The sequence below is a fragment of the Protopterus annectens genome, chromosome 10.part0, assembly GCF_019279795.1.
Source record: "Protopterus annectens isolate FY-2018-M chromosome 10.part0, PAN1.0, whole genome shotgun sequence".
In the NCBI taxonomy this organism is placed as follows: domain Eukaryota; kingdom Metazoa; phylum Chordata; order Ceratodontiformes; family Protopteridae; genus Protopterus; species Protopterus annectens.
The window spans coordinates 1,819,047,606-1,819,074,865 of record NC_056744.1 but is presented as its reverse complement, the minus strand read 5'-3'; the positions used below and the strand labels follow the sequence as shown (position 1 = coordinate 1,819,074,865).

The 27,260-nt window shown below is 43.6% G+C and overlaps 1 protein-coding gene across 3 annotated transcripts in view; it reads left to right on the top strand.

The window, feature by feature from the left end:
* The window catches only part of PKMYT1 (protein kinase, membrane associated tyrosine/threonine 1), a 901,925-nt gene that overhangs the window by 141,505 nt on the left and 733,160 nt on the right, over positions 1 to 27,260 (top strand). The gene's annotated exons all lie outside the window — the stretch shown is intronic.

Sequence of the window (27,260 nt, the reverse complement as noted above, 5' to 3'; positions counted from 1 at the left end):
TCTCTGAAGCAGGAAATAGCAGAGCAGGTTTTCCGCCGTTGGGGACAGCCTTGCTGTGATCTTTTTTCCAGACCGATTGATGCCAAAAGCAGCAGATATTTCTCCCTCATCCCCCCTCTGGGGGAGTCAAGATTGGCCTCTGTGTTTCCTTTATGCTTTCCCACCCTTTCCTCTCCTATCCAAGGTTATTCAGAAAGCAAAACTATTGGGAAGCAAACTGATCCTCATTACTCCTTACTGGCCTCGTCCGGTTTGGTTCCCCCTTCTTGGGCCTCACCTATTGGACTATCCATGGACTCTGGACCCAGTGCCAGATCTCTTGACGCACATGTCAGGCTCTCTTCATCCCAGCCTACACACCCTGAATTTGACAGCTTGGCTGCTCCAGTTCCATCCCTAGTCTGGCTTCATGATTTCTCACTCTCTGACTCGTATCCTTACATCTTCTCATAAACCCTCCACTAGAATTTATACACCAGTAAATGGAGAAGGTTCTCTATCTGGCTGAGGAAAGGAATGTTGACCCTTATACTGCATCTATGCTGGTGATATTGGAACTCTTGTCTGAACTTTTTCACCAGGAATCTGCGGCTGCCACAATCAGGGTTCAGTTGGCAACAATTTCCATTTGGGTCAACAGGATTCTAATCTGATGTCACATAGGTTGTGCAAGACCTTCCTTAAAGGTGCCACTTTAAGACCCCCCCCCCTTCAGGAACTGGTTGCTTCATGGGATTTGAATTTTGTTCTATCCAAATTAACGTCTCCACCTTTTGAGCCAGCCCATTGGTCTCCTTTGAAATTTCTGTCTTGGAAGACTGTTTCTGGTGGCAATCACATCTGCTAGAAGAGTTTCAGAGTTACAAGCACTCTGTCAAACCCCCATATTTGATATTTCACAAAGACAGAGTATCTCTTTGTACTAATCCATCCTTTGTCCCCAAGGTCTGCTCTCATAACACTTTGAACCAATCCATAGAGCTTCTGGTCTTCTTCCCTAATCATTCCAACACAGCAGAATACAGATTTCATCAGCTGGATGTTCACAGACAATTACGGTTTTATTTACACCGGACCAAGGAATTCAGGAAGTCCATATCAATTATTTATTTCCTTCTCCAACTCCAGATTAGGTCTCCCAGTTTCCAAAGTGACCCACTCTAATTGTATCTCCAGTTGTATAGCTTATATTTACTCTTCTGATGGTAAGCATTTACCTTTCAAAATTAAGGCTCATTCTGTGAGATCTCAATCTACTTCTGCAGCCTATCAAGCCAAGGTCCCAATTGATAATATCTGCGCAGCAGCAACTTGGGCTACCCCTCACACATTTATTACTCATTACAAATTGGATTTGACCACCAGGGGTAGAGCATCCTTTGATTCCATGGTACTCAGGAGTTTTTATCCTTGAGCCACCCAAGAATAAGGTGCTAGGAATGCTGTCCCATATGTAAGAATGAAGGTGAGATAGGACTACAGAACACAAAGAAGTTATGTACTCACCATAACGTTCCATGTTTGTAGTTCATCTCGCATTTCATTCTTACGAACTCACCCTCCTACCCCCATCCTGGAAGGATCTGGAGACAGAAAAATTAAGTGGGGACCTTTTATTATTGGGTTCTTTCTGCATGTTTTATTTTTATTTCTCTCTCTAGTTAGCAGCAAACAAGATCTGGAGATTGTACTGGTGCACCATGGGATACCTACCTAGCCACGAGCCAACTAGAAGACTTTGAGCTTGTAAAAAGGCCGAGTCGGAGTCCAGGATCGGCTCCCAACCCATATGTAAGGTTGAAGGGCGAGATGGACTACAAACATGGAACGTTATGGTGAGTGCATAACTTCTTTTTATCCCAATCCACAAGAGGGGGATCCACCTTGGATCCTGGGAACTACCCTCCCATCAGTCTGACGAACCTGATCTCCAAGGCCACAGAATGTATTATCATGGAACTTATAAACAAAGACATTGGCAACCTTCAAACACTGGACCCCATACAGTTTGGGTTAGAGAAGGGCCGATCGTGTCTCCTGAACCTGATTGACTTCTTCGAATCAGTCTCCAGAGCCGTGGACGAGGGTAAGGCAGTCCACACAGCGTATCTGGACCTCGCAAAGGCCTTCGATACCATCCCCCACTCTGGAATCATAGATAAACTTACTAAGCTGGGCATAAATCTCTGCGTCACTCGATGGGTTGCCAACTGGCTTACTGATAGAACCCTGACTGTAAAAGTAGCCAACTCCAAATCCAGCTCCAGACAAGTGGAGTTCCTCGAGGTTCAGTCCTGTTACCACTCTTGTTTGGCATCTACTTCTACTTCTCTGAAGTACAGGCCAACACTAAGGGACTCTGGCTAACAAAGTTCACAGATGACTGCAAACTGGTGCAAAGTGGGAGCCATTATTGAATCCCCAAATGATGTGGATATTCTACAAAAGGGCCTTACAGAAACAGATGCTTGTTGCCAGAGCCATGGGCTCAAGCTCAATGCCAAGAAGTGTCTAGTTATCCCCTTTGGGAAAAAACATGTACCCATGAATTACCACATAGGTGGCAGTACACTAAACACCAAAAGTGTAATGAGACTTGGGAACACAGGTGGACAGTGGTCTCACTTTCGATAACCACATCGCCACAACAGTAAAAAAATCCTATGTGGCACACCTCATCACTAAGGGCTTTTCATCCAGAAAAAAGGAGGTCATTGCCTTACTGTATTCATCCCTCATTAGACCCATCATAGAGTACAATGCCCCATTTGTTATGTACCCCACAAGATATCTGCAACAACTGGAAAGGCCGCAGAAACACCTCACTAAATGAATCACAGGCCAAAAGCAGATGCCCTATGCTGACCAACTAAAAAAAACTCCAGCTATACTCTGTCGCATATAGTCTTCTCAGAGGTGATCTGTGCTTAACATACAAGGCCATGTCAAACCCAGAGCTGTTGGACATGCTACACTTAAAGAAATCCCAATCCATCAGAGCCACACGCTCCATCCAGGGACCTAAACCTTGTCATCACAATGAACAAAACATGCTGGACTGATAGGTTCCTGACCCAGAGACTCCCCATACTCTGGAATAGACTGCCCATACATGTCAAGCAGAGCGCCTCCTTGGCCCTCTTCAAAAAGAACCTTGACGACTGGATATGAGAGAGGAAATTTACCCTGGGGATCACGTCAGTTGCCCTGCTAAACAGGGGTCCAGGGTAGTAATATTGTGGGAAGAAATATCCTGGAAATTGTTATGGCTAAGCTTGTATAGGCCCTAGGGCTGATAGCCTAGTACCAACCTATGAACAGATGACCCAGAAGATATCTACACGTCCGTCTGGAAGACCGTCATTACTGATTTAAGAGTTCTGCCCTTTGGTCTCACCACAGCTCCCAGGATGTTTACCAAGTGCATGACAGTTGTAGCAGCTCACTTGAGACTGCAAGGATTCGGTGTGTTTCCATATCTAGACAACTGGCTCATTTCCATTCTGACCAGGCATCATTTGATAAGGGCAAGAGACCAGGTTCTCCAGACTTGCTGTCTTCTGGGGATAACCATAAACTACGAAAATTCCCAACTGGAGCCAACTCAGACCCTCTAGAATTCACAAGAGCAATTCTCAACACAAACTCAACTTTAGCTTCACTACCGCCCTCAAGAGTTCAGACCATAAGATCGTAGTTCAGAAAGATACATTTGCAGTACCAAAATTTCAGTCTGCCTGGTCCTTTAGGCTTTAAGATCAATGACAGCAATTATAACCATAGTACCTTTAGCCCAACTTTAAATAAGGATTCTCCAGTGGATGCTAGCAACACAATGTTTGATTCTTTCCAACCCATGTCAACTCTGATACAAATCATTCAGACCTGCAAGAGAGATCTCACTCAGGTGGTGGATTCAGTCAGATCCTGTTCTGCAAGGCTTGTCTGTTCATTTCCCCCTCTGCCCAAGGCCATAATGAGCATGGATGCTTTCCAACTGGGGTGGGGGGTCATTTTTGGTGAATAACTGTTCTCCAAAGAGACCGTCTTTGTATATTGGTGATCTAGAGATGAGAGCAGTGCTTTTAGTGTTGCAAGCCACCCAGGATGCTGTCCCTTTAAGGAAGATTGCAATTCAGATGGGCAACATGTCACTAAATTTGGTCTTATCCACCCATTCTGCTAATTCTGAAATTTCTACAGAAAGTTACCAGGATGAAGAGCAAAGTCATCCTCATTGCATCTTGATGCCTCAACAAATTTAGCCCCCCTTCCTTTGGCCTCACTAACTTCACCATCCTTGGGTTATGGATCTGACTCCAGACCATTTGTCTCACCCAACAGGCATTTTTCATCCAAACACAACCAACTTCAGGCTGACTGCCTGGCTTCCCCAGTTCCATTAATACCCAGACAAACCTGTGCTGTCATTGCCTGTCTGCAAATACTTTTATCTTCCCATAAATCTTCTGCCAGGAAACTGTATTCCAGCAAAGGGAAGAGGTTTGTTCACTGGGCTCATCAAAAATGTACTGAACCTTTTACAGCCCCGATACATAGCATCCTTGAATTCTTGACCCTCCTTTTTAAAGAAGGAGGTAGATGTTCTTCGTGTTTCACTGTTGCAGTCATTACATTTGGGTAATCTGCTGGCAGGTTGCTCTCAGTCAGCCTGAATTCCAAAGTCTTGGGTCCTGCGTCAGTTGCTGTCTTCTCTTCCATGACATCAGGCCGTCAGGGGTATAAAACATGCAGCCAACGCCATTTTCTTTAGTCTTTCTTGCCGCACGGTGCCCGAAGCAGAAGCATTTCGCAAGTGCCAGTCGGCCGACTACTGAAATATTCGAGTTTGAGTTTCAGAACCGAAGTCTTGACTAAAGCTAAGTACCCCATTGGGGAAATTTCTTTCTTGCTTTTTACCGATGTCAGAAAAAGTTAATTGTATTACTTGTGGTAAGCAAATACCTCATAAGGATTTCCATTTATACTGCATTCCTTGCCTAGGCCCTGATCACAACATTCCTGGCTGTCGGTTTTGTGCTAGATTTAACCAACGCACTTTTAAGCATCGGTATATTTTTACGTCTAAGTATTTTGGAAACAGATTTAACTACCCAGAAATGTTGCCGGATAGCAATCCGACTACTGGAGTACATACAAAATGCAAAGAAAAGGACAGAGAAAGGCAGTTGAGATCCAAAACAGACGACAAAGCTTCTCCTAAGCCAGTTGCCGGTACTCAGTGAGGCGCTTTTGCAGCCCCTGATACCTGCTACCTTCGAGTCACAGGCCTCTTTCGACGTCCATGTGGAGTCCGGCATGCCAAAAGATACTCAAGGTATTGGACCGACGGATGTATCTCCCTTGGATGGGTCCGCAGCCGCTGAGCAGGCACGGCCTTCTGAGGGTGTATTCAGACCTCAACATTTGTATATCAAGCCAACGAAAGCTGCAGAAACAAAGGCAAAGACATCTTCTGAAACTGAAAAAACGATGCCTGAGTGCGTGCACAGGCCTCTGCCTAAAAAACAGATTATTAAAATGGCTGAAGGCCTTATTACCTTGATCAGGGGCACCCATCCCCCTCCAGATAAGAGGCCTAGGCAAGACACTGACTATGAATCTTCAGATCAGGTTTCTGTTTCTTTTGATTCCTCTGCTGATCAGGAATTATCTTTACCTCCCTATGAGGATTCTGATGCTGAGGAGTCTATTCCATCTGCATCTCCTCCTGAGGATTATTCATTTGGAGAAATCTTGCATACTTTGAGGAAGCATTTTCACTGGGAGAGTCAAGACTTCTCAGAATCAAAAAAAGAGGCTCAGGGATTTCTTCTCCCTCAGCACAAGCCTTTAGCCATTCCCCCTGTTTTAGACATTGTGGATGATGTGTTTTCGGAGTCAAGCCTGACCCCTGACTCCTTGCCTCCAGCTCCCAGTAAGCCTGACAGATATTACAGGGTCCCTGACTCTCATAAATTTTTATTTAGAAACCCTGCTGCTGATCCTGAAACTATTTCACAGGATCCACAGGGAGTTAAGGCCTCAACAGCAAAAAACCCTACCCCCTCCGACAGAGATTCAAGGGCACTGGACAGATGGGGGAAAAATAAGGTTTATACATATGCAACCTTGGCAATCAGGGCCTTAAACTGTCAATTTCATATGCTTAAGTACCAACAACATGTTATGGGATTGCTGAAACAGAAAATGATTTCAGAATGTGCAGAAAATAAGGAATTACAGGAATTATTGCACGCAGCTGAACAAATTGGAAAGCATACTTTGCAATGTGGTTTTGATTCTTTAGAGGCCTCCTGCAGGGCCGCAGTTACTGGATCTGTGATTGGGAGGCATGCCTGGTTAAAGGAACAAAATTTGCCTGATCATGTTAAAGCTAAATTACTAGATGCTCCTTTACAGCATGATTCTCTGTTTGGTATTAAGGCAGAAGAGGTTTTAAAGAAAATGGAAGACAAAGCTAAGTCTATGCAAACTGTTAGATTTCTTACAGGTGCAGCCACCTAGATTCAGTAGACACTGGCCTACAAAAAATTGGTTCTTTCCTGTGTCAGACAGAGCTCAAAGGGGCAAATCCAGACACCCTAAGGGTTCCAGGTACTAGGCTCAAGACTCCTACAGGTCAAAGCAGTGGGGCGCATCCACCTCCAAATCTGGAGGAGATGAAGCGCAAACCTACAGAAAGCAATCCCAGTGACTTCCCTCTGCCTGCGCCAAGCACTTATCTTTTGGCAGCACCCATAGGGGGAAAAGTAGCACTTTTTGCTCAAAATTGGCAGTTAACCCAGGACAAGTGGGTACTAAACATCGTATCACAGGGATACAGATTCCATTTCCACACACTGCCAATGGCAAATGGTTGGCCAGATCTGCCAAAAAAACAATGGGCAGAGGCACAGAAACAGGTTACGTCCCTCATGGATAAATGGGGGCCATTCAGACAGTACCAGAACAGGAAAAAGGACAAGGTTTTTACTCAAAACTGTTCTTGGTACCCAGAAAGGACACAGCCTGGTGGCCAATACTGGATTTATTGATTTTGAACAAACACCTGGACATTCCAAAATTCAAAATGCTCACTTTTCAACAGCTTCTGCCCATGCTGGGCAAGAATGCTTGGCTGGTGACTTTAGACCTAAAAGAGGCATACTTGCATGTCCCAATAAGACAGTCGTGCAGAAGATACCTCAGATTCAAAGCTGGCTTAATGCATTACCAGTTCTCTGCACTGCCATTTGGCTTATCTACTGCGCCCAGGGTCTATACAAAGTGCCTGGCACCAGTAATTGTATTTTGCAGACAAAGAAGTATTCAAATATATCCTTACCTGGACGACTGTCTCATTCAAGCAGAGAACAAGGACACTCTTCTACGACACCTGGCATTTGTGAAATGGCTTCTAACATGCCTAGGGTACACAGTAAACGACAAGAAATTACAACTGGTACCCTCTCAAAAGATAACATTCCTGGGTGCAAGCTTGAATACAACTGCCCAGATGGCTTAGCCAGCCAAACAAAGGCAACTGACTGCTTACTTCACACTGATGGCAACAAAAACCCAGTCTTCTGCAAGACAAATTTCTGCGGGCTCTGGGCTTCATGGCATCCTGCATCCTACTAATTCCATATGCAAGACTGCATATGAGGAAACTTCAATGATACCTAAAAGTTTATGGAGTCAACATGCACTCAGTCTGGAAACAATTTCTCTCATTCCCTGCCTGCAACAGGAGTTTACCAAAACCTGGGACGGCCCTTCACTCTACCCCCTGCCAGCCAAACCTTAACAGACGCATCAGATTATACCTGGGGGGCCCACATGGCAGGAAGATGCATTCAGGGCATATGGGCACCAAATCAAATGCATCTACATATCAACCAGAAAGAGATGCTAGCTGTTCAAAATGCCCTGACAGCCTTCAAGGACTTGCTTCATCCAGGACAACTACTGATAAAGATGGACAACACCACAGTCAGGTGGTATATAAACAAGCAAGGGGGCACACACTCATACCACCTTTGCAGATTAGCCATGGCACTGTGGGACACAGCTTTGACCTACCAAATAAATCTTCAAGCTCAATTCCTGCCAGGAAAACAAAACACTCTGGCAGACGATTTAACCAGAAACCTTATGGATCCTCACGAGTGGAAACTAAATCCACAAGTCTTCAGCATGATAGCAGAGAAATGGGGGAGCCCAGACATAGATCTATTTGCCTCTCCTCAAAATTATCAACTGAAAAGATTCTGAACAAGGACTTATCACAGACGAGCATGGAAAGTCGATGCCATATCCTTCAGTTGCAAAAGCCTATCAGTTTACGCCTTTCCTCTTCTACCCAAGGTCCTCTTAAAAGTCAGACAAGAGAAGCCAAAGATGATATTAATTGCCCTGGACTGGCCCTGCCAATACTGGTACCCAATCTTAAGGAACTTGTCTCAATACCCAGCTTGGACATTGCCTCAAAAACCACAACTACTGTCCCAGCAAAACAGTTGGATCCTACACAATCAACTACAGACTCTGAACCTGGCAGCATGGCTAATCCTGTAATCATACAAACGACACCTCTCAGTAAAGCTGTGATGGATGTCATTTTGGAAGTCAGAAGGCTTAGTACTAGAAAATATTATGCTGATAAATGGAAGAGATTCTGTGCTTGGAATAAAGCACAAGGAACTGATGCAGCAGTACCGCATATTCCTCAGATATTACAATACTTAACTGAGATGCTTGACAAAGGCCTATCTTTCTCATCAATCAAAATCCATGCCTCTGCCATTTCAGCTCCTTACAATACAGAACGACCAATCTTTTCTCATCCTTTACTAAAGCATTATCTTAGAGGAGCCAAAAATGTAAGGCCTCCTAGACTATCACCACTACCTGCATGGGACCTCAATTATGTGTTGGAAAAGCTCACCCTGCCTCTATTTGAACCAGCTGCTACCGCTGATGTAAAGTTCTTATCATTGAAGAGAGCTCTGCTACTAGCAATTACTTCAGCAAGAAGAGTTTCAGAGCTACAGGCCTTCATGGCTGTAGAGCCTTTTATCATATTTTACCCAGACAGGGTGTCTCTGAGGACATATCCTACTTTTATCCCTAAGGTCGTTTCCAGCGTGGCTCTTAACCAAACACTTCATCTGCCAACTTTTTATCCAAATCTGCAGAACAAAGGGGAGAGAATTCTGCATTCTTTGGATGTACACAGACAGCTAAGATTCTACTTGAGCAGGACTAAAGCTCTAAGAAAAACTGAGCAATTACTAGTGTCATATGCTGTAGGATCAGAAGGAAAGGCTATTTCAAAGCAGACAATTTCAAAGTGGATAAGCCATTGCATCCGTTTCTGCTACTTACACCATGGCAAACCTGTGCCCAAGGGCATAAGGTCTCACTCCACCAGAGCTGTAGCTACTTCAGCAGCGTTTCTCAGAGGAGTACCAACCAAAGACATTCTAGAGGCTGCTACTTGGAGTTCTGTTCATACCTTTACAAAGCATTACCATTTGCCTCTCTACTCTGTCCATTGCAGGCTTTGCCACTGCAGTGCTGCAGGGCCTTATAGCCTTACCTAATGCTGTTTAGCTCCAGCCTCCCATCCATAGCTTTGGAATTCGACCCAAATCTAATGACTGCAACAGTGAAACCTGAAGAACATAGTACAGTTGTGTACACGTACCGTAAATGTAGATGTTCGAGTGTATTCACTGTTGCAGTCCAGGTTACCCTCCCGCCATCCCCCTGTCATTCTACAGTTTATCTTTCCTTCTCTATCTTCTACAACCTATGTGGTGTATTTGCTTGTAGATGAAGGTAAAGTTTATATTGATGCATGTATATATTTATAATATTGCTACCTTTTTGGGGGCACCTGACATCGGGGGCAAAAAAAACTAAAGAAAATAGCGTCTGCTACATGTTTTATACCCCTGAAGGCCTGACGTCATGGAAGAGAAGACAGCAACCGACGCAGGACCCAAGACTTTGGAATTCAGGCTGACTGAGGGCAACCTGCCAGCAGATTACCCAAATGTAATGACTGCAACAGTGAATACACTCGAACATCTACATTTATGGTAAGTGTACACAACTGTACTTTCTTCAACCATTAAAGTTCAGTTGGCAGCCATATCAGATAGTTCACACTGGTTTTAAAATGTTCACACTGGTTTTATGGTTCTTCTGTCACATCTCATAAATTGAGCAAAACCTTCATGAAAGGCACTTTAACGACCCTGCTCCCCTATGGAACCTGTATCTGGCACTGCATGCTCTTTATCAGTCCCCCTTTGCACCATCAGCTACATGTGACCTTAAATACCCTTCTTGGAGGACAATTTTTCTGGTAGCCTGTTACCTCTGCCAGACAAATTTTCTGAGATTGAAGCCTTTTGTCCTCTAAACCAGTGTCCTTGATTTTTCACTTGGCTAGGGTTATATTACGGACTAATGCATCCTTTCTTCCTAAGGTGATATCAAAAATTAGTATCGATCAGTCTATTGATTTGCTAGTATTCTTTCCTAAATTTGCTAATAAAGGCGAATACACCTTGCATCTCTTGGCTGTCCACAGATAATTAAGTTTTTGCGTACATAGAAAAAAAATGCATCAGAAAACTGACCAATTGTTTTTCATTTGTAGAGGTGAAATTGGGAAGTCCAGTTACAGAATTTACATTATCTAGGTGGCCACCTCTTCAGTATTTCAGTCCAGAATGTCCATGGATAATATATGCACAGCAGCAACTTGGGCTACTCCCCATACTTTTGTTACTTATTACAAATTGGATCTGGTCTCCAGAAGTTGAGCTTTATTTGGTTTAGTGGTGGTCAGGAATAACCTTTGAGTCCACCCTGGATTTTAGGGAGCTGGGGACTTTGCCCCATCAGTTGAGGCTAGAATGAAAATTGACAATCCAATAAAGAAGTTCTGTACTCACCATAACAATCCATCTGTGTTGTCCATTTTCATTCTTTCTCACCTCCCCACCCACCAACCCCCATCCTGTGTAACATCTGGAAGAGTGGGTAGTTTCAGGACATGACCGTCCTTTATGTTGAGCTCCAGATGTAGTATTTTTCCTATTTGACTCCGTGTTTCCTTTCTGCCAAAGTCAGTAAATAAGATCGGAGGAACTTTGGGTTGTTGCATTATGGGTAAGGGAGAAGCTTGAGAGTTTTTAGTTGCCATGAGCTTTAACAACAGCTGAGTTGGATCTGAACCCACATGTGAGGAAAAATGAACAGCACAGATGGAATGTTATGGTGAGAGCATAACTTTTTTTTTTCTGCACTACACTTTGAGCTGTCTACTTCACCTCAAGTGAAATGTCTGGCCCTACAGTTGCCAATTGCAGAACCCTAGGCATTCACTCTTTTCCTTATGTAGCCAACCTGCTGATTTGTGCAGATTTTGCATCCAGTTGCTTGGAGTCGTTTGACAAGGTGTCATTTCTTCTTTTCCCACCTGGACTTCAAATTGAACCTTCAAAAGTCCTTCCGCACACCCTCTCAACAAATTGTCTTCATGGGGTATTGGAAAGATATAGTGAGAAGGATGGCCTTCCTACCAGAAGACAAGTTCTGACTTGGAAAATTTTCTTGGATTCTTGTCTTCCAGATGTGTCCTCAGCAAGGCAAAGTTCTGGGCCTCTGGGCATAAGTGATTTTTCATGATATATTTAAAAAAAAAAATCAGTGGTACTTTAATTGCTGGACCAAGCACTTTCACTCCATGGCTTTCTGGGTATTGGTATGGCTATTTGTGGAACAAGAACTGCAGTAGTGGAGGAACCAACTGTCTCTGAATCCAGGACTTTCTCTTCAGACACTAGTCCAATCAGTCCAGATTGATTCTTCAGATTTTGAAACTAGAAACAACGAAAACTGCTCCAAGGACCAGGCAACACGACCAGATGTATATGAAGTAATTTATTCCCAGTCACTGATTAAGCACATTCACCAACAATTGGCTTCTTCAGAGTCAATGTTTAAAGTCCATTACAATCTTTTTATACCCACATAATTATACAATTCTTTAATGAAATAATGAGTTGATTGATAAATTTCCCTCCAAAAACATTTAAAACCAACATTACAACATAACAAAATATAAAAACATAAACCAAAACATTACTTGATAACTATAAATGAATATAAATAAATATCTAATGTTCACTAAATTGTATAATGTAATGTAATATAATATAATATATAATATGCATTAAGATGTGTGTACATATATTGATATATGTAAATATTGATTTGCATTCGTGGTTCAACGAACCGAATTTTGGAGATTTTGGAGTTTTACCATCTTTTCATCCCACGATGTCGCCAACCCTTAAAGAGCAGATTCTCAGGTATGATAAGCTCTGTACTAAGTACAGAGCTTTGCAGCTTGATAACATTTTTTTAACTCAATCAATGGAGCGTAAGCAAGTACCGAAAGGTCTTCGGCTTTGGAAGCTCCCTATGGGTGTGGAGGATGGTTCTAAAGCGTTTACTGATTTAATAGCATTGTTTGACAAAACGGGCTTGGAGATGTTAAGTATTATCATCAGCAACAATTGTGACAAGCTTGGTTCCCTTCGGGAAGAAATTAGTCATTTGCATAACAGCATTACGACTGATCTTTTGTTTTACCAACATGAAAGTAATTTTTGAAAGAATATAAAAAACTTAGAGTCATTTGTGGCCAAAAATTCAGCGCTTAAGCGCAAAAAGCTTGCTAGGGATACTTTTGATTATGAACACAATTGTGCTTACCCACCGGGTAAACTTAGGTTTAGGCATGATGATTTTCAAGGCCACAAGCAAGGTCAATATAATCAAGGTCACAATAAAGTTTACACACACGACGAACATTTTAACTTAGACAAGGGGGTTCATGTTCAAGATATGCCTAAAGGTGACAACTTTGAACACAATTTTGAGTGCAGCTTCGAAGGGGGTGATTTTTTGGACCCACCCCCAAATCTTCGCAGATCGGAGAGACTTTTGAACAGAGCGCAAGCCCCTCAGAGAGGGGACAAGCTTTATTGGGGTTAAACAAACGCATATCATCCAAGCGTTTGTCCACTGTTGTCAACAGGCCCCCTGTGTTTGTTTGTGAAAGTATAAATTTTGATAAGTATGTTCTTTGTGACGATTCATGTATTCACAATGGGGGGGGGGGGTGACTTGAATATTCAAATGTTGGAAGTTTCTAAAGAAAAAAGTATGTTAGCGACGAATGACAAATTTGATTTTTCTGTCTTGAATTGTGATCTAGCCTTGAACAATACAGATAACACTGTTAGTTTTGATATGGGCACTATGTTTCCTAATGAAGTTCAGAATGTTGCAATGTTCCCTAATGAGTTCAAAGAAAATAATGCTGATGCAACAGAAGTTGGTTTTAACTTTGTGGAGTGTGAGTTAAGTATTAATAGTGGGAAGGATGATTTGAACACAAATAATTTTCACTACGATGAGTTTGCCTTGGTGGCAAATGTAAGCCCTGTCTCTCCAACTATTGAAGTTGTGTCAGTATTGGGTGCACGAGGGGAAGTAGTTATCATGGATGACTACAACATGCACCCAAGTGAGTTAGTAGGTGTTAACACTATCACTGATTCTATAGTTTGTAAAATTAAAGGTTTAGAGCTGGAAGGGGTGATGAATTGTCAAACCTTGCATTTTTCATTTATAATTATACAAACCACCATAAGTGACACACACTTTGAACTTTTTGCTAAAGGTATCAATATCGTTCCCAATTTTAAACTAGACATTGCCAATGTGTTGATTAACCTCAAGTTGTTTGTGAGGAGGTTGAATTTAGACATATTTTTTCAAAGTAATAAACATTTACAAACCAAAATTGAAAACGTAGTAAGTACAACACTTAGGAGGAAAAGTACTTTTATTCCACCTTCATGTTATGAAATTAGTGCACTTGAAAATCTGGTGGAATTTGAGGTTAGAAAAATTTGTGCTAGTAAAAACAAGGGCCCTGATAACCTCACTGCACAGGAAAGATTGGCTCTTAAGGAATTAAGATCTTCCAAAAATATTAGGTGTATGAAACCCGACAAGGGTGGGGGGATGGTACTTATGAATAAAATAGACTATTTGGCATCTATGTCGACCATCCTTGAAGATGATAATACATACAAAAGGGTTTCAAAGAATGAAATTAACCTTGCTTATAAGAAAATTGATTTATTTTTGTCAGATGCATTATTTCAAGGAGCCATCTCTGAAGTAGAATACAACTATCTTTTTGTTAAAGATCACATCTTGCCATATATCTTTGGTATACCAAAAGTACACAAAGGTACTGCAAATCTTCAATTTAGACCTATTGTGGCGGCTAAGGGCTCAAAAACTGAACCCCTCGCCTCATTTGTTGATTCTTTGTGTAAATCAGCCTTGACTGAGGTAGATCATGTCCTTAGAGATTCATGGCATTGCTTAGAAAGAATAAGGGAGGTGAATTCAGACAGCAGGTTATTTGGTTTTCTTACGATTGACGTGGTTAACTTGTTTTCTGTTATTCCCCACGACCAAGGGTTGGAGATGTTTTATGACAGTTTGAGTATGAGTCACACTGTGGATAAAGGCAAACTGAATTTTCTTAGTGATTTGATGGAAATTGTGCTTTCCAATAATTTCATCAAGTTCGAGGGCGAATTGTTTCAACAAAGTTCTGGAGTGGCAATGGGGGCTAGGTGTGCCCCAGTGTTTGCCAACCTGGTGCTATTAGCATGGGAAAGAAACTTTATTTTTTAATCTAGGTTTCATGAGAACATACTTCTGTACAATAGGTTCTTGGACGATTTGCTTATTTTATGGACAGGAGATGAGGCTGGAGTAGTCGAATTTGTAGAATACTTAAATACTACCACCAGTTTTTTGAGATTTACGTACACATGGAACAAAGACAGCATCAATTTCTTGGATATTAAAATTTTTAAAGACAATAGTGGGTTGTCTAGTACTTTGTATAGGAAGGAAAGTTACTCAAACTCGTTACTACATTTCAAGAGTTGCCACCCATACCATCAGGGGAAAGGAGTTGCCAAGGGCCAGATGGTGCGCATCTCTAGATTGGTTAGTAACGAGTTTATGTTTAAGCAAGAAATTTTCAAGCTGATTGGTATGCTTATTGATAGGGGTTACCCGCTTCAATTGCTATTAAGTTTAAAGAAAGAGATTTTTAAGAAGTGAAATACAATTTATTCACCTATTCTTTTGACTGGGCATGAAACGGGTGAAAGTGATCAAGTGGTGTCCAAGCAGGAGGAGTCTGTTGGACCATGCTTTGTTTTGAAGTTTAATGAAAAAGCAACAGAGATTGCTTTAGTATTACAAAAGGCTTGGGATTATTGTTTAAGTGTGGGTACAAAGGAGATTCTGGGATCTCACCCCAGGATAACATTTAGTAGGGGTGAGAATTTGAAGAATATACTGGAAAGGGATGTTAAGAACAGAGTATCTAGGATGTCCAAATGTGGATGCTGCAGGAGCTGTAGGTTTATAGCTGAGGGCTCATATGCAGCGGTGAAAGGTTACTATCAAACATTATCCGGGTAAATGTATTTGTAATACAAAGAATCTTGTTTATCTCGCTTCTTGTATGACCTGCGACGCGTTTTATGTGGGAATGACCACGCGTGTAGGCTACGTGATAGGATCTCTGAACATGTTAGATCCATTAAAAACAAGGATCAGCATAGTGCCCTATACCTTCATAGCAGTAGGTGTAATGGTTTTAATAAGTTTTTATTTTTCATCATTGATAGAGTGTTTAGTGAGCAGGGTGGTGACATAACCAATAGGGTGGCACTATTGGAGGTCCTATGGCAGCTAAGATTAAATGCCATGAGACAACCTGGGATCAACGATTACATTTCTATCAAACCTCTTTTAAAACACAAGGCTAGTTTTGTATAAAAAATACATATAATTTTATATATTTTACATTCATTAATTCACAATCCTAAATTCAAATTAGGTAATCAATATTTACATATATCAATATATGTACACACATCTTAATGCATATTATATATTATATTATATTACATTATATTATACAATTTAGTGAACATTAGATATTTATTTATATTCATTTATAGTTATCAAGTAAAGTTTTGGTTTGTGTTTTTATATTTTATGTTGTAATGTTGGTTTTAAATGTTTTTGGAGGGAAATTTATCAATCAACTCATTATTTCATTAAACAATTGTATAATTATGTGGGTATAAAAAGATTGTAATGGACTTTAAACACCGACTCTGAAGAAGCCAATTGTTGGTGAAAGCGCTTAGTCAGTGACTGGGAATAAATTACTTCATATACATCTGGTCGTGTTGCCTTGTCTTTGGAGCAGTTTTCGTTGTTTCTAGTTTCTACATTTGTGCCCTGTGTTGGGACCATTGTTGTTTTGATTCTTCAGATTTTGTGTGAGGAGTAGTGTCCATGACAGTTGAAGTGCAAGTCTTGTTGGGTCCACAGGACACACCAAAACACACAAGCATAAGACTGATGTTCTTCACCACTTATAGGCAGAGTCCTTTTCTAGTGGTCACAGACAACACTACCTGGAAATGTAACTGAAAAGGCAAGAGGGGTATAAGGTCCTACTTTTGCCAGTTGGCAATGAGGGCCTGAGTGCTGGTTGTTCAGCATTTTCTGACTTTTCAAGCCTCATACCTTCTGTCAGTTCAAAACACAATGGCAGACTGACTAAGATCAGATGTAGGAAAAACCTTCAGCAGATCTGCTCATCTCCTTTCAAAATGGACAGCTAAAAAAAATTCTGTTAAAGATATCCTTGCAGCCATGCTTTTGAAGATGCTCTGTCTTTCCCGTGGTTGGGAATGTTCCTGTGTGCATTTCCACCCTTTCCAGTGATTCTTTCTGAATCTTTAGAAGTACCTTGGGAATGTTCAAAGATCGCTGTGGTAACCCCCTTTCTGGATCAGGCAAGTTGTTTCTCCCTTTTAATGGAATTTGCCAAGGGTAATTACCAGAAGCTCTGTCACAGATTGGATCTGCTCACACATGATTGGGGGGAGTGGTACATCTCATCTTAGAGCACTTGCAGCTGACAGTCTGGATGGTTCTCTGTTGATACCTTTTAAGCACATGTTCCTTGAGGATGTGCAGCAGGTATTTAAGGAAAAGCTGCAACTCGAAAATCTTCCCTTTCCAAGTGTCAGATGTTTTCTAGGTGGTGCCTTACTAATAACAGAGGTCCCAAAAGAGTTTTGACCAATTTTGGTTTTGAAAGGTTTGTACGAGCGACTTAGAGATGGTTGTCATATGCTTCTATCAAAGTGCATCTTGTGGCCCTCTCAGCTTGTCTGCCCATGGATCCCCCTTTTTCATCTCTTTGTGGTCAACAGCTTTTGAAAGGAGTGTTGCTCATGAGATCCCATCAAAAGCAAGTTTCTCCCTGGGATCTCAACTTTTTTCCTCAAACAATTGACATTGCCTCCTTGTGGACAGCCTCTGAGGCTGATTTACTTTTCAATATGTGGAAGACTGTTTTACTCATTGCTGTGACATCTGCAAGGTGAGACTCTTCGCTGTAAACCTTTGTGGTAGGTCAACCTCTTCTGATTTTTCATAAGGACAGGGTTGTGTTATGCATTAATCCATCATTCATGCCTAAATTTTTCTAAGTTTATCTTGAATTAAGCCATCAATCTTCAGTGCTCTATCATAATCCAAAAAACAAAGGAGAAAAAAATCTGCTTACCTTGGATGCACACAGCTCAGGTACTGCCTTGCAGAGCAAAGCCCTTTAGGAATGCAGAACACCCATGTTTCTACGATACAGCAGCTAAGAAAGGTCAACCTGTCTGTAAGCAAACTGTTGCACAATGATTGTCCTCTGCTATTGTTTCCTGTTACTCCCAAGGTGGTAAATATCTTCCAGACAAGGTTAAGGCCGACTTGACTAGGACCTTATCCCCTTAAATGGTGTATTGGAAAGGGTGGAATCAGTGTTTCTAAAGGCATCAACCCGGTCCTTTTTCATAACTTCACAAAACACTACAAACTGTATTCCTTGTCAAGGTTTTGAGCAGGCTTTGATAAGACCATTCTCCAGTGGTTCCTTGATTCTTATCCTTCTACCACCCAGGGAGGGTAGACTTTGGGAATCTACCCAAAATGCCACAGAAGCAGTGGGGAGGATGAAGGATAGTACAGTTGTCCAAGTCCTACTTAACTGTAACAATACATGTTCAAATTCCTCACTGCTTTGGTGGCAGCATCCTGCCATCATCCCCAAGATTGTGTATACTTGAGGTGGGTTTCAACCTCTTTGATTCAATCGCCAGATTTTTTTTTGTTTTTGTAAATATGGTATGATACTTGGCTGTGAATTTACTCTTGCTAGATGATTTGGCTTCAGGTACTTTCCTCTCCTTTGTGGAAGCAAATAAGCCCGAGCACTCACTTCCTGTGACATCTGAACGCTTTTTTCTCTGAATATGTTTGGCCAAGAAACTGCAACAGGAAAAGAGAGGATGAGTGGGCTGAGATTTTGAAAGCTGGCGAGTACTGGGTTACCTTCGCAGACAACCCAAGTGCCACAGAGACAGTGAGAAACTTGATCATCTGTTAGCAGATTCTTTTTTTGGAAGTGGCCGGGGCAGTTACCACAGTCTTGCTCTACAGACTGGATCTACTCGCACAGGAACAGGGGGTGTCTGATGCAGCCCATCCTCAAACAACTTCAACTTACTGCCTGGATGACATGCTGTTACAGAAGAAACTCTATTGTCTGGACGTTCAGTTATCCAGACTCTTATTTTGTGACCTAGCAACTAATTGCATATGATTACCAACTGATATTGCTACCAGATTCAGAATTATAATTTACTGTGGCAGTGCTCGACTTACAGGCCTACTCTTGTCAGTCGTGTGACACTGTTTTCATGCAAAAAAGTTTTATTTTATTACATATAGTGTGTCATTGATTATCTGGATTTTGTTTATAAGGGCTACACCTGGTCACAATTAGTCCGGATAATCGAGTTTCTACTGCAGTACTTTAGGCACCTGTTTACTGAGGATTGGCAGCAAGAACTAATGGAGGCAAAAAGCCTGCTACTAGAAATCCCTTTCTATTTGCTTATATATGGCTTTCTAGTTGGTGCCTACAAAATAATCAGCAGACATGTTGTTTGGGTTTTACAATATTTGTGTGAGTTACTTTCCTATGGCCTGTCTTACTATCTGTCAGGTACTTTTGTCTGCCATTGCAACTCGTCTGCCCATGAATCCCTTCTTTTAGGGCATTCTCATGTGAAACTGAGACCACAAGAAAAACTGTGTCTCCCCCTTAGGATCTTAATTTTGTGTTAGCAAAGCTAACATTTAGTCTGTTTGAGACAGCTCATCTGAATGACTACAGGTTCTTAGCATGGAAACTGTTTTACTGATTGCTCTGACCTCTGCAGGAGGGGTATGTGAATTGCAAGCTGTCATAGTATTTCATCCTTCTCATTTTCCAGAGAGACCATGCCTAAAGTGTTGTCTGCATTTACTTTAACCTAAACTTCCATCTCACCATGCTGTTTTCTGAACTTCAAAAGAAGAAGATGCTTCATACCTTGGATGCCCAACTTGACAGAACAAAACATGATCAGCAGTTCATTTCTTGTGAAAGTTAAGTGGAAGGAACAACCTGTGTCAAAACAGACCCTTTCCAAATGGTTGTCTTGGGTTATTACCTTTTGTTCCCACAAAAACAGAACTGTTCCAGCCAGGTTAAGGCATATTCTGCCAGGCCTTGGCTTCATTTTTGGCTTTTTGGAAGTGGTTAGATTTTAGAAGTATTCTAGAAGCTGTTACTTGGTCCTCTGTATATACTTTTACAAAGCACAAGCTAGATTCCTTATCTAGGTTTAGGGTAGGCTCTGCTAGGACCATTCTCCAGGGGATTCTGGACCATTCCACCTTCCAGTTATTGTAAGCTATGACAATCTAGCCCTATAGTTTGGGTTACTGTAGCAGTGAGCAGTATGATGAACATAGTATAATTCTGTAAGTAAAGTTACTGTAACAGTAGATGTTTTGAGTGATCACTGCTGCGGTAGTTGTTCCCTGCTTCCATCTTGTTTTTTATGCCATGGTGTGGCCATTTTATTTATGTACGTATGTATATACGATGTTATGTGATCCTATCTCGCCTACATTCTGAATGATGGGTTCGGAGCCGATCCCTCGGCTCCGACTCGGCAGGCTTATGCCAAAGAGCGAAGTCTCTTATTGGCTGAGCTTACTATATCCCAGGATGCACCACTACCAGTCCCCCAGATCTCGTTTGCCGCTTCCCTGCGAAGACGTGGTCTCGAGCTGGCTGGGCTGAGTAGTTTTTATTAACTAACTTTTCTGTCAGTTTTTTGCTGTTTTTGCTCACAAAAGCTGTTTTAACGGCTATTGCTAACATTTGTGTACGATTTGGATTGTAAAATTGTTGTGTGTGATTGGGTTGAGTTTGTTTTCGGCCCCCCTCCATCCAGGGCCTTCCCGGACTGTCAACCTTTAATACTTTACAGGGTCTCTAGTAATTCTATAGTTGGTTTAGAGTTCCCTGTCCTTTTTTACAGGAAGTGTTTGCATTAAGCTATAACTGTAAGCTTAGCTTTATCATCAGTAAGAATTTAGTTGTTTACTTTCCTGTCAAAGTGACTAGAATTGTGTAACATCATGTCTCAAAACCCTAGGCCTTCGGGCTTTAAAAAATGTTCGAAATGCGGGTTTAAAATGTCTATCACAGACGATCATTCGCTCTGTGTATATTGTCTCGGGGCAAAGCACTTGCAGGAGTCATGCAGTGTATGTCACGCTTTTTCCTCAAGGGTCCTCCAGGAGAGGAAAAATAAATTGATTCTTAAGGGGTTAGTTAAACCTTCCTTTGAAGAAGCCTTGGCATCCTCTCCTGCTCCGGCCAAAAAGAAAAGGGCTTCGGTTCTGACCAGTCCGTCGGATCCGACTGCCAAGAAACTTAGGCAGGCCTCTCCTTCGGCTCCAAAGACTTCGGAGCCGAGGTTGGAACGGTCTGCCTCGATGCCACCAGTATCGACTCCACTGGCTTCGGAGCCGATGGCTGGGGCATCGAGAGGCGGGTCACCTTCGTCGGCTCCGCTGCTCTCGGAGCCGACAAGGGTCGCCCGCTCAGACACTTCCTCCTCGGCGAAGTCTACCTCGGCACCGATGGAATCTGCTGTGAGTATTCCCTCGGCGCCAATACTCATCGAGTCGCCTCGGAGCCGGTCCCCTAGCCCTTTGGGGCCGATGGAGAGGCCTTCTCGAACCCGTTCTGTTTCCTCTCGGTCTTCGAGGATGTCGGATTCTGATATAGACAGGGTGCTCCAAAGACTGTTCCAGTCCCCAGTCTTCCAAAATTTGTTTCGGTTCCGACCCAGCTGGTTTCGGAGCCGATGACCTTGGCCCACCCATTGCCATTCCTCCTCCGACTGCTTGGCTCCGTCGAGCAGGTGCTGTTGGAGCCGGTGGAGATCTCAGGGTCGGCTCCGACCCTTACTCCAACCCGGCCTTGGTCCGAGTTTGGTACGCTGGACTTCTTCGGCTGGACCCGGGGTGATGTTTGGGACCTATGCTTTCGGTTCCGAGCCTCCCCTCGGTGCTTGGCTGCGGGACTTCCGTCGGCTATCACGGCTCGAGTCCGGACACTCCCAGGATTCTGGGGTCCGGCTTTCAGGGCCATGAGGAGTGCCTTGGCCAAGTCCTCTTGGCCATCTCTCCGGTTTTACCAGCACCTTCCCTGGGCGTGGAGACTGGGTCTTTGGCAGTTCCCTGTCCGTAGCCAGCGGAGCCCGAGGCCTGAGGTTACCCCAGTGGGGTTCCCTCCTCCTGAGGGTTCTTCGGAGTTGTCTTCAGAGGAACCCCAAGGAAGAGATCGTGCAAGAGGAAGCACGTGGACTCCCCGAGTCTATTACATCGGACACTGATATGGATGATGCAGACGGGTTCCCGAAGTCGTCCTCGGATGATGTCTCATTTGCAGACATCTTAGAGATCCTCAAACAACGAGGCGGCTGGATATCCAAACCCCCCTCTGCTGACGAGTCAGTGCTCCTCAAGGCCTTTGGGGCTCAGCCCTCCGCCTCCTGGGTGTCTCCGCCCTTCGACGAGCTTCTGGATTTAGTTTGTCGAAGGGCGTGGGAACATCCAGATACCGTGGAACCAGTCCCTTCTCGTCCAAATAAATTTTTATCTGCTCCCCGAGAAGGAGTTCCTTACTAAAGGCGTGGCTGTAGATGCCATGGTGGTGGCATCTGCTACACAACAGGACGTGGCAGAGGCTTCAACGTCCGTCCATCCTCCTAATAAGGAGTCTAGGAGTATGGATAGGTGCGGAAGCGCACCCTGACTTCAGCGGCCTTTACCTTAAGGTCTCTCAATTATTTGGCACATTTTACCAGGCTTCAGAGGCATCTGGTCAAGGAGTTGTCAGATTCCTCTCGGTAACCTACCTGAGCAGCTAGCCCAGTCGGTTAGCTCTCAGTTGGCTATCCTTATGTCAATTTCTAACTCGTCCATGAGGCTCATTTCCTATGCGGCCGAAGGGGCGGTAGAGCGGCAGGCACAGGCGTGGCTCTCGTAGACAAGCCTGGCTCCGCTTGTGTCAGTTCTGGAGGCCTTCAAGTCTTCCTTCGCCGACGCTCCCTTTGATGGGTCCTCATTGTTTGGACCCAAGGTGAAAGACACCCTTACCCGCTGTGAGCAAGAGGGAAAAACGTTATCTGCCGTAGGTGCCCGTTATTCCACTCCCTTTCGGCCTTACCCCAAGGCTAAAGGAGGGAAATGTGGTTCCAAATCTCGCAAGTTTTTCTCCCAACAGCAGGAAGATTCCCGTCCAGAGGCAGAGGCGGGAAATTTTTCAGGAGACGCCGTCCCAGAGGCGGCAGAGGGCCCGCAATTCTGGAGACCCATGAGTCCTTTCGTGGCTCTTCAGCCTCCCACACGTCATGAGGGATTGCCCGGCTGTGCTGCTCCGGAGCCAGTCGGGTGTCGTTTTGCCAAGCACCTAAAAGCCTGGGAGTCAATCACTCAGGACAGATGGGTGCTTCGGATCATTGCCGGAGGTTACACCATCCCATTCAAATACTCACCCCCACCGTCCAAGAGAATCCCGGACCCACCACCCAGTCAAAGGGAAATAGCAGCCGCAGAAGCTTTAAAGCTGCTAGAAAAAGGAGTCATCCAACCGGTCCCCACAGACCAGATCGGATCAGTAATTACTCCAGGTTCTTTTTAGTGCCAAAAAAGACAGGGGACCTGAGACCAATATTGGATCTCAGCAGACTGAACCAATCCGTCACGAAATCCAAATTCCGAATGGTCACGTTACAATCCATTCTCCCGTTGTTGGAGAAGGATGTTTGGATGTGCTCCATAGACCTCAAGGACGCCTATTATCACATACCGATACATCAGGCGTCCAGAAGGTATCTGCGCTTCAGCCTGGGAGTCAGTCATTACCAATTTTGTGCTCTGCCCTTTGGTCTCACCACAGCCCCCAGGGTGTTCACCAAGTGTTTGGCAGTAGTGACGGCTCACCTGAGAAGTCTTGGATTCCAAGTGTTTCCCTATCTCGACGACTGGCTCCTGACTGCCACCACCAGGCATCTACTAATGGACAACCTCAAAGCCACCATCTCCCTGGGTGTTTCCCTGGGGATTACATTCAATTGGTCAAAGTCTGTCTTGCTGCCCTCTCAATGCATAAAGTTTATAGGAGCAGAGATAGACTCAAGATTGATGCGCGTCTTTCTTCCTGCCGAAAGGATCCGAACTTTACAGGGCCAAGTTCAAGCTCTGATCTCGAGATCCAAAGCCCCAGCCAGGATGGTCCTACAGGTTTTAGGCTCTATGTCTGCCACGGTTCTTTTAGTTCCACTGGCAAGATTACACATGAGGATTCTTCAGTGGCTCTTGTCAACTCAATGGTCCTTTCAGGATCTTCCCCTCAATCATCACATCATGATTACGGAAATATGCAAAAGGGACCTTCGCTGGTGGCTTCAGACATCCAACTTGGATCAGGGAAAACCCTTTGTTCTCCCCCCTCCAGTGGTTACCCTGACGACAGATGCCTCCCAGATAGGGTGGGGGCATTGTCTGGGCAGGCTAGTTCAGGGCTCCTGGCTTCCGGACGAAGCTCTTCTCCACATCAACGTGTTGGAGATGAGGGCTGTACTTCTATCCCTACAGGCCTTACACAAGTTTCTTCCTCAGGGCATCATCGCCATCCACACAGACAACATGTCGGTGGTCTGGTATCTGAACAAACAAGGAGGGACCAGATCGTACCCCCTTTGCAGAGAGGCCATGAGAGTGTGGGAATGGGCTGTAGCTACCAACCGCTTCTTGGTAGCGACCCACATCCCGGAAAGTCAAATGTATTGGCGGACAAATTAAGCAGGACAATTCTCTCTCCTCACGAATGGTCTCTAAACCGCACAGTAGCAGCCCAGGTTTTCAAGAGATGGGGGACGCCGTGCTGCGACCTATTTGCAACTCCACAAAACACCAAGTGCCAAAGGTTCTTCTCCTTGATTCCACATCAGGAAGTACCAGCCATGGATGCTCTAGCACAACCTTGGCCAACAGGGCTACTTTATGCCTTTCCTCCAATTCCACTCCTTCCCAAAGTTATTCAAAAAGCTTCTCAACTGGGGTCTTCAATGATTCTGATTGCCCCATACTGGCCTCGTCAGATATGGTTTCCTTACCTGAAAAAGCATGCAGTGGACGATCCGTGGACCTTAGACCTGATCCCGGATTTGCTAATCCATCAGTCGGGACATTGGCATCAGTCCCTTCAATCTTTGAAATTGACAGCTTGGCTCCTCCACTTCCAACCTTAGTTAGAAGGCACACACTAGACCCGGAAGTTGTTCACATTTTATCTTGCCCACAAACCCACCACTAACAAATTGTACCTCAGTAAGTGGAAGAGGTTTGCTATCTGGGCTCAACTCAAGGGCTTAGACCCTATCACTGCTCCTGTCCCAGAGGTTTTGAAATTCTTAACATCCCTGTTTAATCAGGGATCTTCTGTCTCAACTATTAAAGTCCAACTAGCGGCTATCTCTAAATTCCATGAATCCACGGATCCTCCTTTGATGAGCAGCAGATTATGCAAAACGTTCATTAAAGGTGCGAGTCTGTTAAGACCACCAGTTTTTCATCCTGCACCTCCGTGGGATCTTGATTTGGTGCTTCGCGCATTAACATCTCCCCCTTTTGAACCGGCTGCTACATGCGAATTAAAATATCTGTCTTGGAAAACGGCATTCTTAGTGGCTATTACTTCTGCAAGAAGAGTCTCAGAGCTTCAAGCCCTGTCTATTAAACCACCGTACTTGATTTTCCACAAGGATAGAGTATCACTTAGGCCTAATCCATCCTTTGTCCCAAAGGTCTGTTCTAGTTTCTGTCTTCAACAATCTCTAGAGCTACCAGTTTTCTTTCCAAAATTCTCTAATGAAGCAGAATACACTCTCCATAAATTGGATGTTCACAGGCAATTACGCTTCTATTTAGACAGGACTCAGCAACTTCGTAAGTCAGACCAGTTGTTTGTGTCCTTCTCAGATAATAAATTGGGCCAAACCATCACAAAAGCTACAATCTCAAAATGGATCAGAGATTGCATAACTCAGGCCTATTCTTCTTGAATAAACAACTTACATCATCTATCAAAGCTCATTCTACCAGAGCTATGGCTACTTCTATAGCCTTTCATTCCAAGCTCGCTATATCGGAAATTTGTGCTGCGGCTACTTGGTCCAACCCGCACACTTTCATTTCCCACTACAAATTGGATGTGGCATCTAAAGGACGAGCATCATTTGGTTCCACGGTACTCAGGAGTGTTTTCCAGTGAGCCACCCAGGATTCAGGTGCTAGGGGCTGTCCCATCATTCAGAATGTAGGCGAGATAGGATCACATAACATCTTTTAGTTATGTACTCACCATAACTTCAGATGTTTGGGATCCATCTCGCCACATTCCTGATACCCACCCTCCTTCCCGCTGCCTTGCAGATCAGAAGAGATTGAACGGTTTTGAGTTCAACTGTTTTATCTTGTTTCATCTGACGATGTTATATAAGCAGGGTATGCGTGTGTGCATGTATGCGGACAAACTAGATCTGGGGGACTGGTAGTGGTGCATCCTGGGATATAGTAAGCTCAGCCAATAAGAGACTTCGCTCTTTGGCATAAGCGTGCCGAGTCGGAGCCGAGGGATCGGCTCCGAACCCATCATTCAGAATGTAGGCGAGATGGATCCCAAACATCTGAAGTTATGGTGAGTACATAACTAAAAGTTTCTAGCAATGTCATTTCAAGGCTCATGTCATCTCCTCTTGGATGATATGAATGCTCTGAAGGCTTTGTGCCCGAACCTGTCTTTGTGGTTAAATCAGCTTGAGCTGACTAATGGTTTGGGCATGTGGAAGGTGCCAATATCTTTGGAAGCTGGCCAGCTGTTGTATCCTATGCAGGGAGAATCCAAAACTGAGCTGTCTTCAGAGTCTGAATCAGAAATCTGAGGACAAAATCCTGTATCTGTCCCTTCAGCCTTCTGTCCAGATTCAGAATCTTGAATCTCATTCACAAAATGAGTTATCTCTCTTACCAGAAACTACTTTACAGGAAAAATTAGTAACATGAATTAAATCGTGAGCTAGATCCAGTAAACTACACCTGTCCAAGAAAGAAACTACAAGAAAAATCAGTAACCTGAATTAATTCATGAGCTAGATTTAGTAAAACTGCTATTGTCCAAGAAACCTTGAGAAGTAGATACATGCTTAATGTTAAGTTGTCTATCATGCCTTCATTCTTGCTGGATGGGTTCGGAACCGATCCTCGGCTCTGATTCGGCCTTCTATTAAAGCTCGTGAGCTATTTACCGGCTCGAGGCCTCCCCATATCCCACAATGCTAGGCATCAGATACCCAGATCTCGTTTGATGCTTCAGCTAAGAGGTTGCGATTTTACCGGCTCCAGGTCGTATAAATCTTTTCTTGTAATTTTGACTGCCAATATTATCTTATTTTTAGATTATCTTCCCTCTTAAGTTTAATTAGATTGTCTACCCCTTGAGATCCCACTTAAGAACTCTTTTTTTCTGTTGTTAGAGTCCCCCCCCCCACCATTTAGGGTAGTGTTAGGCCTAATTA